The sequence below is a fragment of the Callospermophilus lateralis genome, chromosome 1 (assembly GCF_048772815.1).
Source record: "Callospermophilus lateralis isolate mCalLat2 chromosome 1, mCalLat2.hap1, whole genome shotgun sequence".
NCBI classification, from domain to species: Eukaryota; Metazoa; Chordata; class Mammalia; order Rodentia; family Sciuridae; genus Callospermophilus; species Callospermophilus lateralis.
The window spans coordinates 68,799,211-68,819,324 of record NC_135305.1 but is presented as its reverse complement, the minus strand read 5'-3'; positions in this window follow the sequence as shown (position 1 = coordinate 68,819,324).

The following is a 20,114-nucleotide window of genomic DNA, read 5'->3' as shown; positions in this document are numbered from 1 at the left end:
ATTAGGCATCTTATTTGGCTCTAGTTTTACACTATTAGGTATAAGAGTCCACTGTTGTGTTTACAATGTCATGGAGGCTACAGATGGTCAATTATTCTATTGTAGTCCTCCAAATTCTCCAGATTCAAAGAAATTTATGATACATGATGGTTTCATGGTGGGATTAGATACTTATGAGTTTGCAAGCATGTTTTTTACAGCCATCAGGTCATGACTGTAGATTGGTTTGAATATTGGGATGAATAGATCTATTTAAACCAAATTCAACAGACATTCTGAATTTAAAAAACCTCAGTGAAAAACTATTGAGTTCAATAGGGGATGTATGTGTTATGTTGAAAGGAGAAATGTCATCTGATAGACTGAGAGGCTTTCTTGAGTGTGTGTAAACTAATACTTGGCCACTCTTAGTCACTGCTGTTTGATAGGGTGAGTTTCTCAAACCATAGGTTTAGGTAGCAGGTCTGGTCTAACCATACTTAGGTTGCATCCTGTAATGCTGGTAATTGTTAGTATGAAAAAATTTGATCCATACATACTGATGAGACTAAGAGGCACAAATATCATAGTCCACTGTTTGCAAATATTAGTATTCCAGCAGGCATAGTGGCAGGTATCAGAGCCACAAAGAAGAACCACAGGCCTCGATCCAGAGGATCTTGGAGGTTATTGAGGAAGAATGATGTGTAAAAATAAAATTTAAAGAAGGTATTATATACTGTCAAGTAGATATAAACACTGCCCATAGACAACAGATATAAACCATAGTTTTTACTTTTTAGTGAAATTTTTTTTTCTGAATTAGTGAACAGACATAGGGACCCTAATCACTTAATGCAAAATGACCTCTTTATAAATGTGGGCTGTGAAAGTGGATAGGGACTGTGAACAATGCTTTTGAAGGGACTTGAGAGTAATGAAAATATATCCTAGGTGGATGGCTCAGGTAGAAGAGGCTATAAGTCAGGTTTCTACAATGTAAGAAAAATAATTTGTGTTAAATTTGTGTAATCATATGAATGAGATGAAGGTATAAGGTTTTTGTGATATTTTAAATGTTTTTTATTAGTGTATTATAATTATACATACTATGGGGGTTCATAGAAATATATTTATACATGTGTATAAGAAGGTACAGGTTTTGTAAAGTTTTTCATATGCAAAATCAGGCCTAAATTTTCTATATCTTTTATCTTCTATTAATTTTAATTGCCAATTATTTGCAAGTTAAAAATCCTGTAATCCTCTCATTTTTCTGGAGCAAGGAGGGCTGATTTTCCATATAAAACATGGGCTGCTACTAGGAACAGTAGTCACAGGAGAAACAAGAGCACAAATGTTAGAATATTAGTGAAATTAAAAGACAAAAATGAGGAGGGCATCCTGGAAAAGTAAAAATGAAAAAAAAAATAAGTATTTTTTGCACTATCAAGGTAAAAATGAAGTTATTTCATTAACATGTACTTAGATAATTTTCAATTCTTAGTGCATATTTAAATTTGGATTTAAAAGATGGCCTACATAAGATTTTGCATCATCTGAAAGAATATTTTAATTGGTTCATCTGGCATTTGAAATAATAATCTACTTATTATAAAGCAGGTGTTAGACACTTTTGAATATTCTATCCTTAATTAAACATTAAAAAAGTAAGATTACATTTTCCGCTTTGAAATTTAAAAATCTAAAGTTAGTAGGCATGAATAACAAAATGTATAGAATCATATGATTTTGTTTGCAGTTTGGATAACTAATGATTAGATATTATTTCTTAAACAGTAATTCCTGATATACTTTTGGACCTAATACATGTAATACTAAATTACTGTCAATACTCAGAAATTATATTAGAACCTTGTTTACTCATCCCAATTGAGAAAATTAAGTATATTCTTTAATATCATAGAGCTCAGCAAACAGTTACTTTTGAAAGGATAGCTCACCACAGATTTAACAGAGCTTTAGTTTCATTTTGAAGAAAGTTAATTTATCATTTGATATCTCAAAACAAAAATAAATTACAAATATGTAGCCTGAATTAATAAACAGATTTTTAAAGGTCATCTTTGGTTCTTTAAACTCAGATTTTTAAAAAGAATTTAGTGATCATTTGGATGCCTATAAGCATGAAAATCAACTTAGTGTTTCTTCCTTATAATCTATATGTAGAAAATTATAACATTTGAGAAAAAGAATAAATTTATTTTTTGAGTATGCAGTAGGATAAATAGCAATACATAAGACTGAATCAAATCTGAGAAGTTTGAAAACTGAAATCTCAAGTGAAAGGATCTAGGATTATTTTTGGCCAACTCTATACAAACATCTGTTTAGTTAAAAAGTGGAAGAGAGAAATTCAATGAGATCCCGGTTCCTGTGATGCACAGCTTAAACACCCCAACTCCACTTTCATGCATGAATTCTGCCTACAAATAGGTCCTGCAAGTGACAACAGGCATCTAAATAAAGCAATCATTGAGCAAAATTCTATGCAAGACAATAGGCCAACTCAGTTACGTAGTTATAGTATCTATTCTCTACAATCTTACATTCTAACAAGGAACTAGAGGTTTACAGAATGTATTTGGATGGCAGGAGAACAACAACTTACTGCTGAGAGCAGAAAAAATAAACCACATGTCAAATTCATATATAATATAAAATAGGCATAGTTTATTGAGACTAGAAGATACAATTAAGATTTACATTTACTTCAGTAGGCTTTCCAATTTTATTAGTTAAGACTGTAGATTCTAAATGGTTACAGTAGAAAAATAGAAATTAGGACAAAGTGGTTCAAAGGAAGTTTATTGAATAATATTTACAGGGTTTATATAAATTTGGCTGATTCACAGGAGTTAGACTGATAGGTGTTCATAAGTAAAACATTGCTGAATATTTAAGAAATATATAATGATAATACACTAATCCTTTAAGGGTTTTACTTAAGTGGGAATGGGTTTACATACACAAATATTCATAAATGGTTCATACATAATTCCTATCAGTCGCTTGTTGAGACCTGTTACCAGGGGATTTATTCCTTAAGAGTTAGAGATTATCATATGCTTTGATAGAATAGTCTTCCATAGTTTCAGAAAATCAATCAATCCTCAAGAGTAGAGATTCTGAGAATAGGACTGAGAAGCATCAAGTTAACATTGATATGGTAGCATTCGAAAGATTTAGTCTGGGCTTTGAGCGTGCCTGCTACACATCTGTAATATGCTATGTATAGCATATGTCTTATAAAATTACATTAAAATAGCTCTAAACATAGTTAAAGACTTACTTCTTCTTTAATATGATAGATGGTGGTAGAACAGACAGTAATAAAAAATTGAAAAACAATAAAAATATATTCATATTGGAAGCCAAATAGGTCTATAGGGTATTGTCATATTAATTTAGCCCAAAGACAATGGATGAAGTTATAGGCCTTTCATATTTGAAGCAAACTATCTTTTTTTTGAGGTGTTAGTTCTCAGATTTCCATGGCTCTTTGATGTCATTCCAAATATTCACAGGTGTACACCATTTTTGATAAATATGTAAAGCTTCTTGTTGCTATATTAAGTACCTGTTCTGTCATAACAATATCTCATTATATGAAAATTTGGGGATGGCACATAGTGTACTATAAAGCCAGATATTTTAAAATGTGTTTATTAAAACATGTGAGAACTATGCCCCAGGAATATTAGGCAAGAATCTCGTAGTGAATAAAGAATTTTCCTTAACTTTTGACTTAGTGAACCACAACTAAGTTTAATAATTAGATAATCAGAAATGATTTTATAGACACTAAGAGTTATTGTTACTCTGTAGAAAGGCAGTATTTCAGTAATTACTGACATTTTTCTATGGTTTAAATCTCTTTATTACTTTGTTTGTCACTAGAATTATAATATCCTAAATTGCACTAGTGAGAGAAAAATATCCTGAGAAACATCAGCCAAGGTAGGAGGTTGTATATTGTGCTAATGCATCATTAACTTATTGTGGTAATTTTACAAATAATTAGATATTTTATTTTATTTTATTGAGTATAAGATAAGTAGAGATTTTCTTAACCTGGATACTACATGATTACTATTATTATTAAATGATAAATATATATTTAATTACAAATATTGGGGCATTTTAATATAAGATTTCACATAGATTTAAAATCAAAACTATTGAGGCAATGGAGGAATGCAATTCTACCCTTAATGTCTTATTTCACTAAAGTACTGAATAATATCTTTTTTTTTTTTTTTTTTATATTTTTTTTTATTGTTGGTTGTTCAAAACATTACATAGTTCTTGATATATCATATTTCACTCTTTGATTCAAGTGGGTTATGAACTCCCATTTTTACTCCGTTTACAAATTGCAGAATCACATCAGTTACACTTCCATTGATTTATATATTGCCATACTAGGGTCTGTTGTATTCTGCTGCCTTTCCTATCCGTTACTACCCCCCTCCCCTCCCCTCCCCTCCCCTCTTCTCTCTCTACCCACTCTACTGCAGTTCATATCTCCCCCTTGTATTATTTTTCCCTTTCCCCTCGTTACCTCTTGTATGTAATTTTGTATAACCCTGAGGGTCTCCTTCCATTTCCATGCAATTTCCCTTCTCCCTCCCTTTCCCTCCCACCTCTCGTCCCTGTTTAATGTTAATCTTCTTCTCATGCTCTTCGTCCCTACTCTGTTCTTAGTTACTCTCCTTATATCAAAGAAGACATTTGGCATTTGTTTTTTAGGGATTGGCTGGCTTCACTCAGCATAATCTGCTCTAATGCCATCCATTTCCCTCCAAATTCTATGATTTTGTCATTTCTTAATGCAGAGTAATATTCCATTGTGTATAAATGCCACATTTTTTTTATCCATTCGTCTATTGAAGGGCATCTAGGTTGGTTCCACAGTCTTGCTATTGTGAACTGTGCTGCTATGAACATCGATGTAGCAGTGTCCCTGTAGCATGCTCTATTTAGGTCTTTAGGGAATAGACCGAGAAGGGGAATAGTTGGGTCAAATGGTGGTTCCATTCCCAACTTTCCAAGAAATCTCCATACTGCTTTCCAGATTGGCTGCACCAATTTGCAGTCCCACCAACAATGAACAAGTGTACCCTTTTCCCCACATCCTCGCCAGCACTTGTTGTTGTTTGACTTCCTAATGGCTGCCAATCTTACTGGAGTGAGATGGTATCTTAGGGTGGTTTTGATTTGCATTTCTCTGACTGCTAGGGATGGTGAGCATTTTTTCATGTACTTGTTGATTGATTGTATGTCCTCCTCTGAGAAGTGTCTGTTCATGTCTTTGGCCCATTTGTTGATTGGGTTATTTGTTATCTTGTTGTCTAATTTTTTGAGTTCTTTGTATACTCTGGATATTAGGGCTCTATCTGAAGTGTGAGGAGTAAAGATTTGTTCCCAGGATGTAGGCTCCCTATTTACCTCTCTTGTTGTTTCTTTTGCTGAGAAAAAACTTTTTAGTTTGAGTAAGTCCCATTTGTTGATTCTAGTTATTAACTGTTGTGCTATGGGTGTCCTATTGAGGAATTTGGAGCCCGACCCCACAGTATGTAGATCGTAGCCGACTTTTTCTTCTATCAGACGCCGTGTCTCTGATTTGATATCAAGCTCCTTAATCCATTTTGAGTTAACTTTAGTGCATGGAGAGAGAAAGGGATTCAGTTTCATTTTGTTGCATATGGATTTCCAGTTTTCCCAGCACCATTTGTTGAAGATGCTATCCTTCCTCCATTGCATGCTTTTAGCCCCTTTATCAAATATAAGATAGTTGTAGTTTTGTGGATTGGTTTCTGTGTCCTCTATTCTGTACCATTGGTCCACCCGCCTGTTTTGGTACCAGTACCATGCTGTTTTTGTTACTATTGCTCTGTAGTATAGTTTGAAGTCTGGTATCGCTATACCGCCTGATTCACCCTTCCTGCTTAGCATTGTTTTTGCTATTCTGGGTCTTTTATTTTTCCATATGAATTTCATGATTACTTTCTCTATTTCTATAAGAAATGCCATTGGGATTTTGATTGGTATTGCATTAAACCTATAGAGAACTTTTGGTAATATTGTCATTTTGATGATGTTAGTTCTGCCTATCCATGAACAGGGTATATTTTTCCATCTTCTAAGATCCTCTTCTATTTCTCTCTTTAGGGTTCTGTAGTTTTCATTGTATAAGTCTTTCACCTCTTTTGTTAGGTTGATTCCTAAGTATTTTATTTTTTGGGGGGATATTGTGAATGGAGTGGTTGTCCTCATTTCCATTTCAGAGGATTTGTCGCTGATATACAGGAATGCCTTTGATTTATGTGTGTTGATTTTATATCCTGCCACTTTACTGAATTCATTTATTAGCTCTAATAGTTTCTTTGTAGACCCTTTTGGGTCTGCTAGGTATAGAATCATGTCATCTGCAAATAGTGATAATTTAAGTTCTTCTTTTCCTATTTTTATGCCTTTAATTTCTTTCGTCTGTCTAATTGCTCTGGCCAGTGATTCGATAACTATGTTGAACAGAAGTGGTGAGAGAGGGCATCCCTGTCTTGTTCCAGATTTTAGAGGGAATGCCTTCAATTTTTCTCCATTCAGAATGATGCTAGCCTGAGGTTTAGCATAGATTGCTTTTACAATGTTGAGGTAAGTTCCTGTTATCCCTAGTTTTTCTAGCGTTTTGAACATAAAGGGATGCTGTACTTTGTCGAATGCTTTTTCTGCATCTATCGAGATGATCATATGGTTCTTATTTTTAAGTCTATTGATGTGGTGAATAACATTAATTGATTTCCGTATATTGAACCAGCCTTGCATCCCAGGGATGAATCCTACTTGATCATGGTGCACAATTTTTTTGATATGTTTTTGAATCCGATTTGCCAAAATTTTATTGAGGATTTTTGCATCTAGGTTCATTAGAGATATTGGTCTGTAGTTTTCTTTCTTTGAAGTGTCTTTGTCTGGTTTAGGAATCAGGGTGATGTTGGCCTCGTAGAAAGAATTTGGAAGTTCTCCCTCTTTTTCTATTTCCTGAAATAGCTTGAAAAGTATTGGTGTTAGTTCCTCTTTAAAGGTTTTGTAAAACTCTGCTGTATACCCATCCGGTCCTGGGCTTTTCTTAGTTGGTAGTCTTTTGATGGTTTCTTCTATTTCCTCAATTGATATTGGTCTGTTTAGGTTGTCTATATCCTCCTGCCTTAATCTGGGCAGATCATATGACTTAAGAAATTTATCGATGCCTTCACTATCTTCTATTTTATTGGAGTATAAGGATTCAAAATAGTTTCTGATTATCTTCTGTATTTCTGAAGTGTCTGTTGTGATATTGCCTTTTTCATCCCGTATGCTAGTAATTTGATTTCTCTCTCTTCTTCTCTTCGTTAGCATGGCTAAGGGTCTGTCGATTTTATTTATTTTTTCAAAGAACCAACTTTTAGTTTTGTCAATCTTTTCAATTGTTTCTTTTGTTTCGATTTCATTAATTTCAGCTCTGATTTTAATAATTTCTTGCCTTCTACTTCTTTTGCTGTTGTTTTGCTCTTCTTTTTCTAGGATTTTGAGATGGAGTATGAGATCATTTATTTGTTGGTTTTTTCTTTTTTTAAGGAATGAACTCCAAGCAATGAATTTTCCTCTTAGAACTGCTTTTAATGTGTCCCATAGATTCCGATATGTTGTGTCTGTGCTTTCATTTATCTCTAAGAATTTTTTAATTTCCTCCTTGATGTCTTCTATAACCCATTGATCATTTAGTAACCAATTGTTCATTCTCCAAGTGATGCATGTTTTTTCCTTCCTTCTTTTATCGTTGATTTTCAGTTTCATTCCATTATGATCAGATAAGATGCATGGTATTATCTCCACTCCTTTATATTGTCTAAGAGTTGCCCTGTGACATAATATATGATCTATTTTTGAGAAGGATCCATGTGCTGCTGAGAAAAAAGTGTAACTGCTTGATGTTGGGTGGTATATTCTATATATATCAATTAAGTCTAGGTTATTAATTGTGTTATTGAGTTCTATAGTTTCCTTATTCAACTTTTGTTTGGAAGATCTGTCTAGTGGTGAGAGAGGTGTGTTGAAGTCTCCCATGATTATTGTATGTTGGTCTATTAGACTCTTAAACTTAAGAAGAGTTTGTTTGATGAACATAGCTGCACCATTGTTTGGGGCATATATATTTATGATAGTTATGTCTTGTTGGTGTATGGTTCCCTTGAGCAGTATGTAGTGTCCCTCTTTATCCCTTTTGATTAACTTTGGCTTGAAATCTATTTTATTTGATATGAGTATGGACACTCCTGCTTGTTTCCTAAGTCCATATGAGTGATATGATTTTTCCCAACCTTTCACCTTCAGTCTATGTATGTCTTTTCCTATCAAATGCGTCTCCTGTAGGCAGCATATTGTTGGGTCTTGTTTTGTGATCCATTCTACTAGTCTGTGTCTCTTGATTGGTGAGTTTAAGCCATTAACATTTAGGGTTATTATTGAGATATGGGTTGTTCTTCCAGCCATAATTGTTTATTTATGTTACTAAACATGGTTTGTTTTCCTTTTTTGATTATTTTCCCCCCCTTTACTGTCCTACCTCCCACTGTTGGTATTCATTGTTATTTTCCATTTCCTCTTCCTGTAATGTTTTGCCGAGGATGTTTTGAAGACATGGTTTTCTAGCTGCAAATTCTTTTAACTTTTGTTTATCGTGGAAGGTTTTAATTTCATCTTCCATCCTGAAGCTTAATTTCGCTGGATACATGATTCTTGGTTGGAACCCATTTTCTTTCAGTTTTTGAAATATGTGATTCCAGGATCTTCTAGCTTTCAGAGTCTGTGTTGAAAGATCAGCTGTTATCCTGATTGGTTTACCCCTAAATGTAATCTGCTTCCTTTCTCTTGTAGCTTTTAAAATTCTCTCCTTATTCTGTATGTTGGGCATCTTCATTATAATGTGTCTAGGTGTGGATCTCTTATGATTTTGCACATTCGGCGTCCTGTATGCTTCTAGGATTTGGGATTCTGTCTCATTCTTCAAGTCTGGGAAGTTTTCTCGTATTATTTCATTGAATAGGTGGTTCATTCCTTTGGTTTGGACCTCTATACCTTCCTGTATCCCAATGACTCTTAAGTTTGGTCTCTTTATATTATCCCATATTTCTTGGATGTTCTGCTCATGGTTTCTTAACAGTTTTGCTGAGCTATCTATGTTCTTTTCAAGTTGAAATACTTTGTCTTCATTGTCTGATGTTCTATCTTCTAAGTGTTCTACTCTGCTGTTAGTATTCTCAATTGAGTTTTTAAGTTGGTTTATTGCTTCCTGCATTTCTAGGATTTCTGTTTGTTTGTTTTTTATTACCTCTATCTCCCTGTATAGTTGATCTTTTGCTTCTTGGATTTGTTTATGTAATACATTGTCGAAGTGGTCGAAATGATCTTTCATTGTCTGATTTTGCTGTCTAATGTCTTCCTTGAGACTCCAGATCATTTGCAGCATGTATATCCTGAATTCTTTATCTGACATTCCATCTGCTGCAGCTATAACCTCTTCTAAAGTTGAGTTGACCTGCATTGCTTGTGGTCCTTTCTTTCCTTGTCTTTTCATATTGCTCGTGTTTCTTTCTGCTTAGTGAAACTATTGTGTTTTTGAAATTTTTCCCCCTATATATTTATATTGCTCTTGTATAGTTGAAAAGTCTCCCTTGCAGGGGCGGGCGGCAGCTCTGCTCCTCCTCCAATTGGGGTGATCTGTCTACCACGCTGGTGGGCCGCTGGGACTGTTCTGCCGGTCGGTCGCAGGTCTGCCTACCTTGGAGGCGTGGGCAGCGGCTCTGCTCTGCCCTTCCTCCTATTGGTGTGACGTGTCGTCACCACGTCCGTGAACCCCTGGGCCTGTTCCACCAGTTAGTCGCGGATCTGACTACCTTGCAGGCGTGGGCGGCGGCTCTGCTCTGCCCCTTCTCCAATTGGGTTGTCGTGACTACCACCCCGGCAGGTCGCTGTGCCTGTTCTGGGCGCGGGCTGCGGCTCTGCTCTGCCCCTACTCCAAATGGAGTGATGTGACTGCCTCGCTGGCGGGCCGCTGGGCCTGATCCAGGCTCGGGGAGCGGCTCTGCTCTGCCCCTCCCCCAAGTGGTGTGACGTGTCTACCACGCCGGCAGGCCGCTGGGGCTGTTCTGCCAGACTGTCACAGGCCTGCCTACCTTGCGGACGCGGGTGGAGGATCTGCTTTCCCCCTACTCCAATTGGGGATTCTTGACAACCACGCCGGCGGGTCGCTGGGCCTATTCCGGGCTCTGGCAGCGGCTCTGTTCGGCCCCTGCTCGAGCCGGAGCGATGCAACACCACGCAGGCAGGTCTCTGGACCTGCTCCGGGCGCAGGCGGCGGCTCTGTTCGGCCCCCGCTCTAGCCGGAGCGACGCGACACCACGCCGGCGGGTCGCTGGGCCTGTTCCGGGCTCTGGCGGCGGCTCTGTTCGGCCCCTGCTCTAGCCGGAGCGACGAGACACCACGCCGGCGGGTCGCTGGACCTGTTCCGGGCACAGGCGGCGGCTCTGATCGGCCCCCGCTCCAGCCGGAGCGACGTGACACCACGCCGGCGGGTCGCTGGGTCTGCTCCGGGCCCCGGCGGCGGCTCTGTTCGGCCCCTGCTCTAGCCAGAGTGACGCGACACCACGCCGGCGGGTCGCTGTGCCTGTTCCGGGCTCTGGCGGCGGCTCTGTTCGGCCCCTGCTCTAGCCGGAGCGACGCGACACCACGCCGGCGGGTCGCTGTGCCTGTTCCGGGCTCTGGCGGCGGCTCTGTTCGGCCCCTGCTCTAGCCGGAGCGACGCGACACCACGCCGGCGGGTCGCTGTGCCTGTTCCGGGCTCTGGCGGCGGCTCTGTTCGGCCCCTGCTCTAGCCGGAGCGACGCGACACCACGCCGGCGGGTCGCTGTGCCTGTTCCGGGCTCTGGCGGCGGCTCTGTTCGGCCCCTGCTCTAGCCGGGGCGACGCGACACCACGCCGGCGGGTCGCTGTGCCTGTTCCGGGCTCTGGCGGCGGCTCTGTTCGGCCCCTGCTCTAGCCGGGGCGACGCGACACCACGCCGGCGGGTCGCTGTGCCTGTTCCGGGCTCTGGCGGCGGCTCTGTTCGGCCCCTGCTCTAGCCGGGGCGACGCGACACCACGCCGGCGGGTCGCTGTGCCTGTTCCGGGCTCTGGCGGCGGCTCTGTTCGGCCCCTGCTCTAGCCGGGGCGACGCGACACCACGCCGGCAGGTCGCTAGGCTTGTTCCGGGCTCTGGCGGCGGCTCTGCTCCGCCCCTCTGGCCTTCACAGTATTCAGCAGGACCCGGACCGAGAGACAGTTTCCGCGGGTTCTTTATCCCTGGGCCAGAGCAGTTCCGGGAGCCAGAATTCGGCCTCTCCGGACTTGGTGCATGCTCCGACAGGAGCAGGCTCCAAGAAGCAGTTTCCGCGGGTTCTATAGCCCTGGGCCAGAGCAGCTCCGGTAGCCGGAGCTCCGCCGCTCCGGGCTCGGTGCGTGTTCTGATAGGAGCAGGCTCCAAGAAGCAGTTTCCGCGTGTTATTTAGCACTAAGTCTGAGCAATTTGTCTGCGAGACGCAGACAATTGTCAGCCTGAAATTACCTGTTCTATAGCTGAAAGAGCTGCAATCAGTCAAAAACAGGGATGGTGACGTCAGCTCTCCAAGATGGTGGCCGCTGGCTTCCTCCGTGGTCTGACCGGTGTGGAGAACCGAACTGGACCGTTTCCTTCCCCGTCTCCAACCCAGAATTCAGCTCCGAGCTCAGCAAATGCCTAGCTGGCAGGAGCCCGCAGAATCAGCACCGCTGTATCTCTGCGCCACCAGCCCGTCGTTTCCCAGTGCGCTCCGCAGACTCCAGCCGCAGGGCGATCTGCCGAACAATAAGCGCTCCGTACGGACAAATCGCTCGCTTTTGAGCCCCTGAAGCTGATCCTCATGCGATGAAAATCCTTCCACTAGGTTTTGGAGCACCCCAATTTTGCTGGAAATTCCTAACCAGATAGCTTTTAGCCGTTCTAACTCATCATTTTCCCTCACAGTGACGCAGTACTCGGAGTTACTGCACTCCCTTCGCGGCCATCTTCCCTTTCTCCTGAATAATATCTTAAGGATGATTTAGATCATGCTATGGGATTTCCTGTGTGGATTCTGTGTGGGAATGGATAGTTTTCACCCAATATTAGTTGTCTCATTTTTCTGTATGAATCCCTTTTCAAAATTAATTGAATATTAATGGATGTTTCTACCCTTAATATTGAAAAAGTATACTTAAAAAGTATCACCTCAAACTTTTTACATAGCAACAACTTCCAAAAGCTCAATGTTATAAGCCCTATGAATGAGAGAGTGCTGGAAGAATATAATGAATAATTTCTTCTCCACTTTTTCCAAATGGCCCTCATTTGTTTACCACATTCACATTTCTACCATATTCAGCTACCACTGTACTTAAAATATTTCTTTAAAATCAATTTTATTTATATAAATGTATTTTTAAAAGAAATATGCTACTTCTGAAAATGAACCATGAAATTAATTTATTAAATACCAAGTAACTTTTATAAAGTACATACAATAAACATAAAACATTGTTACTACATTTAAAATAAAAATAATTTTTATATAAATAAAAAGAAATCTATTAAAGCAATAAAACTAAGTAACTGAATATATGTACCTATGGTATTATGGTTTAGATATTAGTTTTCCCCCCAAAGCTCGAGGCAATGCAAGAAGTTTTAGAGGTGAAATGATTGGTTATTAAAGCCTTAACCCAATTGTTGAACTAACCCACTGATAGATATTAACTGAGTGGTAACTGTACTTTTAAAACTTGATTTTGGGTGGTGCCTGACATCTTACACTATTTTCCTTTAATATTGCATTAGGTCTTTTTTTCCATATAAATATTTGAATCAGTTTGCCAATATTCTCAAAATAATTTGCTGGAATTTTGTCTGGGACTATGTTGAATCTATAGAGTGAGTTAGGAAAAACTGACATCTTAACAAAATTTCCTATTTATGTAGATAAAATATCTCTCCATTTATTTAAATTTACTTGGATTTCTTTCATCAAAATTTGTATTTGTTCTGAGATATACTTTTTACATATTATTAGAACTATTTTTCATCATTACAATTTTGGAAGCTAATATAAATTGTATTGTGTTTTAATTCCAAATTCTAATTATTAATTTCTGAAATATAGAAATAGAACATCTCTCCATATATTTAGATTTTCTTTGATGCTTTTCATCAAACTTGTGATTGTCCTCAGATTTTGTACATATTTTACTTAAGTTACTTACTCCTCATCTTAAAATTTTTGGAAGTCAATCTAAATTATATAATATTTTAAATTTAAATACCAGTTGTTCATTGCTGGAATGTAGAACATAATTGACTTTTCTGTATTTGTATCCTAAAACCTAACATATTCACTTACTTAAAGAAAAACATGACTTGGTTAAACAAAGCTTTGGTGACTCTTTGTGATTTTCTACTTTGATAAGCACTGTCATCTGCAACCAAAGATGTGATTATTTCTTATTTCCCAGTCTCTGTGCCTTTCTCCCCCTTTTCTTGCCTTGTTGTGTTATCTAGGACATTAAGTATAATGTTGAGTTAAATAATTTTGTTGCTCTTTTATTGAAATTTGAATTGAGCACTAAGTTAATTTGTTTTCATTCTTTTTTTTTTCTGATAAAAGTATTTGCAAGTATGAAGTTGCTTCTATCCACTGAGTTGGACTAATGAATCTGATGTGTTTTAAACACTTCATATTTACTTCACTATTTTAGTATAAATTAGTTAATTTATGAATTTCAGCTTCTGGGAAAATTTTACTTTCTTGATATTTTAGTTTTATGACATTCTGTATAATGCTCATTTGTAAAAATTATTTGGATTCCTTTAACCTCCTTTATAAATGCACTGACTTGTCAATGTTTTATATGTTCTCAAATATGACCTTTGTGCTCTGCTATACACACATATATATAATGTGTATAATGTCCTTAAATATGTGTATATTACTAATGTATATAATCTGATATATAAATATATACACATATATATATATAGTCTTCAAAAAACTGTTGTTTTTATTTCTGATATATTATTTGCAACATACATAATATATAATCTATATAAGTTTTGCATGTTTGAATATTTTTATTTCTTGAAGTGTTTGTTTTCTGTCTCTTTGTTTTATTCCTACTTTTTGGCTTATATTTCTTTTAAGTACATATATTAGATGAATGTAAAATTTTCAGATAAATAAAAGATCTCCAATTAAAATTATCAATATATCAGTCTCTGTATTTTATTTCATTTATTTAGATAATTTATGGTTATACTGTCAGTTGCACACATATTTGTAATTAACATACTTTCTTGAATTGCTACTCTTTTTTTCTTATAAATAGGCTATTTTTATCTTTTATGATATTTTTGATTGTGTATTATTGTTATTAAAGTTCTTTCTATCATCATATTCTATCAACATTGTCATAACACATTAGCATTCGTTTGTCTTAGGTTTTAATAGTCTTTTTGTTAAATTCAAGACTGGTCAAATATCCTCTAGCTTTCTTTTTCTTTCATTTTAATTTTGTCTTAATGATGTTTTCATTTTACTTGGTTTAAAAGACTGGGACCTAGGGAAGTAAGAAAGTGCTTCCAAAAATTTCAACATTTTTGGAAATTACCTCCAAAAAATTTCAATGAAGAGAAAATAATATAGTAATTCTCTTTCACTTCATCTGTCTTTAATTTTTCATGCATTTCTTTTCAAAACTTTAATAACAATAAACATATGCATGTATCTGCATGTATGACTTCTAGAAGTTATGTTGGTTCTATCTTGTCATTTCTTTGTGATTTTTGCTACATGTCATACCATTAATTTTGTGAGACATATTTTTATTCTTTAAACATTTTAAATCATATTTTTAAATTTCTATTTATATGATTGTCATGCTAATTTTTCTCAAATGTGTGTGCTGACACTGTACAGCCATCCACTTTCTTTTGTATTCTTAAATTTTAAATTATAGTCTCATTTTCAGGATAAATTATTTTCTAAAAGAATACTATATTTTTTGGTTGTGAAATTATATCTACAAAGTAATTTACATTTGCCTATATTGATGAGTTATTAGTTTAGCTATTTCTAGTCCAATTTAGTTCCAAGTCTTTATTTGGGCGCTTCTTTCTCAGACTCATAAATGTGGCCTTGTTCTGTTCTTTTATTCCTAGAATGCTATGAATGTAATAAAATTTTTTAAAAATCATGTTTTTAAGTAAGTACTTATTGTGTATTTTCATGAAGAAAGCAGTCCTTTGATGCTCTTGGCTTTGTAAAATGAGTTTTGTTTTTGTTCTCTGACTAGTTTGAGCTTGGAGCCACCACTCGTACAGGCATAATAATCTCAGTCTTACACTTTTTGTTTAATATTTGGAACATTTTGGATAGGTAACCAAAAAAATACTTTTGATGACCTGATGACCCTGGCTTTTAATTTCTTATAATTTAATGGCACATAGATATATTCTTCCTTCAATATCAGCTATTGTTGGAACCTTTTGCCTCCTGTGGGACCGCAGCCATTATTGGGTGTTGGCTGAGGTGGCCTCATGGGTTCTTCCAGAGCATTTCTGAATATGTGACCTGGCTGGATTGGCATCTGCGGGTTAAAAGCCCTAGCCCCGCCTAATGGTTTAATCTGAAATCTGCCTAGGCCCCTTAGTGATAGTGACATAACTGCCCCTTATTTGTTCTTGCTACTGTCTCTTCTTCTTACCCCCTCCTATCACTATATAACCTTGTCCCTGACACAATAAAGTTGAAATTGCTGCACCTCTATGTTGACTCAACTCCAGACTCAGTGTGACTCTTGGCCAGGCTGGGTGACGGGCCAGGTCGCGACACTTACCCCTCTCGCTCAGCCCCTCAGAGATGACAGGCTGGTCCTGCCTGTCTCCCAGGTACCCTTGTCGCAGGGAGCGACAAGCTATAAATTTAGTTACTTTTAATTTTTATATTTTATCCATAATTTCTGTTGTATGAGTTGAGAAAATGGCACATCTAAGTTGGATCAGTCCACTATTCACCAAATTACATAGAATAAAACATTTTTACTGCAACAGACGCTAGTGTTTTATTGTTTTAGGATTAGAGCTGAGTTTATATAAAATTGATGTCATGTTTAAAGTAAATAATACTTTTAATAAATAGCTCATGAATACAGTTAGTTTATTATATTCTACTTACTTTAAAATATACTGAATGTTCCTCACATCAATCCAATGCAATAAGTAATTAGATATGAAAATTAAAAATATGGAGACTTGAAGTTAACTTGTTAAGTCACCATAAAATCGATGGAGAAACAATGAATTATCACTCTGGATTCAAAGACCATAAACAGTGCGCTGAAGCAATAATAACATTTATAAACAAATAATATAATAATGGTAACATTTATAAACAAACAAAAATATTTTTAATGTGACCTTGTAAGATAATGGAAACTGCAAAATGCCAGAAGCGTAAAAATAATCAAATTTGTTAAAGCAAGAAATAGAAATTTATAAACGCTTAAATAGAATCCATGCTTTGCTTATGCAAACAAATAAATCTTTCCCAATATTTTCAAATCTTTGTAGTGATAATTGTAGCTTAAATGAGTTCAATGTAATTACATAGTTTGTATGATATATATACACATATTAATAAACATTATATATTATGATATATATCATCCATAGAAAAACTATACATAAGACAGAAAAGTAGCATAAACTTCTGCTTGTCCGAGACTATTTTATTGTTCTTAAAGAATGATTTTTTTTAATTCCACAGAAGAATTCTAGAGCTGATATATAAATTCAGCAAAGTGGCACAATACAAAATCAACATTTATAAATCAATATCTTTCTTATATTCTAATAATGAATCTTCTGAGAAAGAAAATGATCAAGAAAATGATCCTATATACAATAACTTAAAAGAAATATTGGTAATTAATCTACCAAAGGAGGCAAAAGATCTCTACAATGAGAACTGTAGAATACAGAAGACATTGAAGAAGACATTAGAAGATAGAAAGACCTCCACAAATTAGCATTGTTAAAATGTCCATATTACCAAAAGCAAATAGGTTCAATGCAGTCCCCATAAATATACCAATGACATTCTTCACAGAATTAGAAAAAATAAAGGCCTAAAATTCATTTGGAAACCCAGAATAGCCAAATCAATCCTAAACAAGAAGAGTGATATTAGAGTCATCACAATACCTGATCTTAAATTATACTACAGAACTATAGTATCTAAAACAGCACAGTATTGCAGTAAAATAGACATGAAGACTAATGAAACAAAATAGACACCACAGAGACAAACCCTCATAGTTCCAGTCATTTGACACTGAAGAAAGATGCCAAAAACAATGTGTGTGGAAAAGTCATTTTAACAGATGGTTATGGAAAAATTAGATATCCTTATGTAGAGGGATAAAATTAGATCCTTATCTCTCAAACTGCACTAAAGTCAAATCAAAATAGATCAGAGTTACCTAGGAATTAGAGCGAAACTATATAACTGGTAGAAGAAAATATAGGTTCAACATTCCAACATATTGGTGTAACTTCTGTAACAAAACCCCTAACACTCAAGAAGTAAAATCAGGAATAAATAAGTAGGATCCCATCCAATTAAAGTGCACAGCAAAGGGAATGATTATGAGAATGAAGAGAGAGGCTACAGAATGGGAGAAAATCCCAGCTACTCTTCTGAAGGGTATTCGTATCCTAAATATATAAAGAACTCAAAATACTAATAACCCAGTTAATAAATGGGTGAAATGACTAAATAGACTCTTTCCAAAGCAAGAAATATAAACTTCCAATGAATATATGAAAAATTCTTCAATTCCTGACAAACAGGGAAATTTTATCTCACTCATATCAAAATGGCAATCATCAAGAATACAAAAAATAGTAAATGCTGTTGAGGATGTGAGAAATAATGTACCTTGTACTTTGTTGGTGATAATGCACGTGAGTACATCCATTCTGGAAAGCAGTATGTAGATTTCTGAAAAGAATAGGAATAGAATCACCATTTAATTTGCTATCCCACTCCACAATATTTATCCAATAAAACTAAAATCAGCATTTTACAGGGACACAGCCACAGCACTGTCTATAGAAGCACAATTCACCAGAGCCAAATTATGGAAACAACCCTGGTGCCCATAAACAAATGAATATGTTACAAAAATGTATATATACACAATGGAGTTTTACTCAGCCATAAAGAAGAACGAAATTATTACATTTGCTATTAAATGGATGGAAATAAAGAATATCAGGCTGAATGAAATAAGCCAGACTCAGGAAATCAAGGACTGAATGGTTTCTACCATATAGAAGCTACAGCAAGATAAGGGGGGAAAAGTGGGGAGGGGTCAGATGTCATAAACAAAGGGATGATCAGAAGGATAGAAGCAGGAAATTGATGGGGAGGGAGCAAGCAAAGATAGGAAAGGAGAGAAAATGCACAATGAATTTGACAAAATTACCCTATGTGCTTCTACAAATACATCACATTGAATTTTACCTTTTTATATATCTATAAAATACCAACTAAATAAATAAATGAAAGACTAGTATAATAGAGGAAGGGAAATAGGGATGGAGGAGAAGAGGGAAAGAGGAGGCACTGGGGACTGAAATGGAGCAAATTAAATTCCATGCATGAATGATTATGTCAAAATGAACCCAACTCTTATATATAACTATAATGCACTAATATAAGCTTTTAAAAAATACAAGTGACTTTCTGAAAACAGTATACCCTAGATGATTCCTACAGCATAAAAACCTACATAGACAAACTATTCTTAGAATATTGAGATCAAATCATCTATTTAAAATACTACTTGAAATACCACATTACTATTTAATTTTAAATGTTCTGCAAAATTATCAAAAATGTTAATGGAGGGTTTTTTGATAATCCAACTCTAACAAAAAATAATCTTTCAGGAAATAGATATTTTAACAACTACTCAACACTTTGAAATAAAGCCATGATAATTTTCACAATTTGTAGCTCATCAAGTGGTGACATAAGGTTAATTTAGGTGCATGATCTTATTTGTACATCTGCACAGTCCATGGTGATGGTTTCTAAGAGAATTTTTTTTTCTGAGTGTACTTTTCATCTAAACTTTAAGGTGACTAAAATTCTAGCAAAGTATTCTAAAATAAATGTTTTTCTCAAATTTAATCATAAAATCACAGAATATCTTTTTTTTTTTAATTCAGGTATTTAGGACCGGGGAATAAACTATAATGTTGTAATAGATAGTACTATAAACTTAAACATGAAGCCAGTGTCAGGACATACAGTCATACAGGTATCTTGCACAGTTCCAAGGAGAGCCACTCACATACTTTGTGATGCAAACTGTGACTCTTAGAAATTGATGAGATGGCAGCTTCAAACTTGTTCACGGTGGTCCTTGAGAAGGAAAGTCTTGGAAAAGGAATCTGCAAGAAGAAAAGCAAAGAAGAACAAATAAGAAGGTGTAGCAGCACTGTTGATGCTATAGTACTGCAATTTAGGAGGAGCATCCCTGTTTATTTATATTAGGAAATACTGGAAGACTATTTACAGTTTGTTATCCAGACAAAAACTTGTTTGCTATGTAGCTGGAGACCCATTTAATATTCTTTATTCTCAAAACTCTTCCGGGACACACTCTAAGGCTGCCCTTTCATTAAGAATGATAATACATTTAGGGCTTTTGAGGCTGGCTCAGATTGTTGAATCTGTTAGGTGGTTTGCACATATTTTCTCATGTAATTGTTGTGGTAAGCTTATGAAATGTGCATTATAAGCCTTTCATATTTGCTGAGGAAGCTGAAACTTGAGAATATTAAAGAGCTTGCTCAGGTTTTTGAATCCAGGTTTACCCTGGTAGGTTTTCTTTCTGCTCTGCCTCCCCCTGTACATGCATGAGCACTTCAAGAAGCCATGAAGGATTAGAGGACATTAA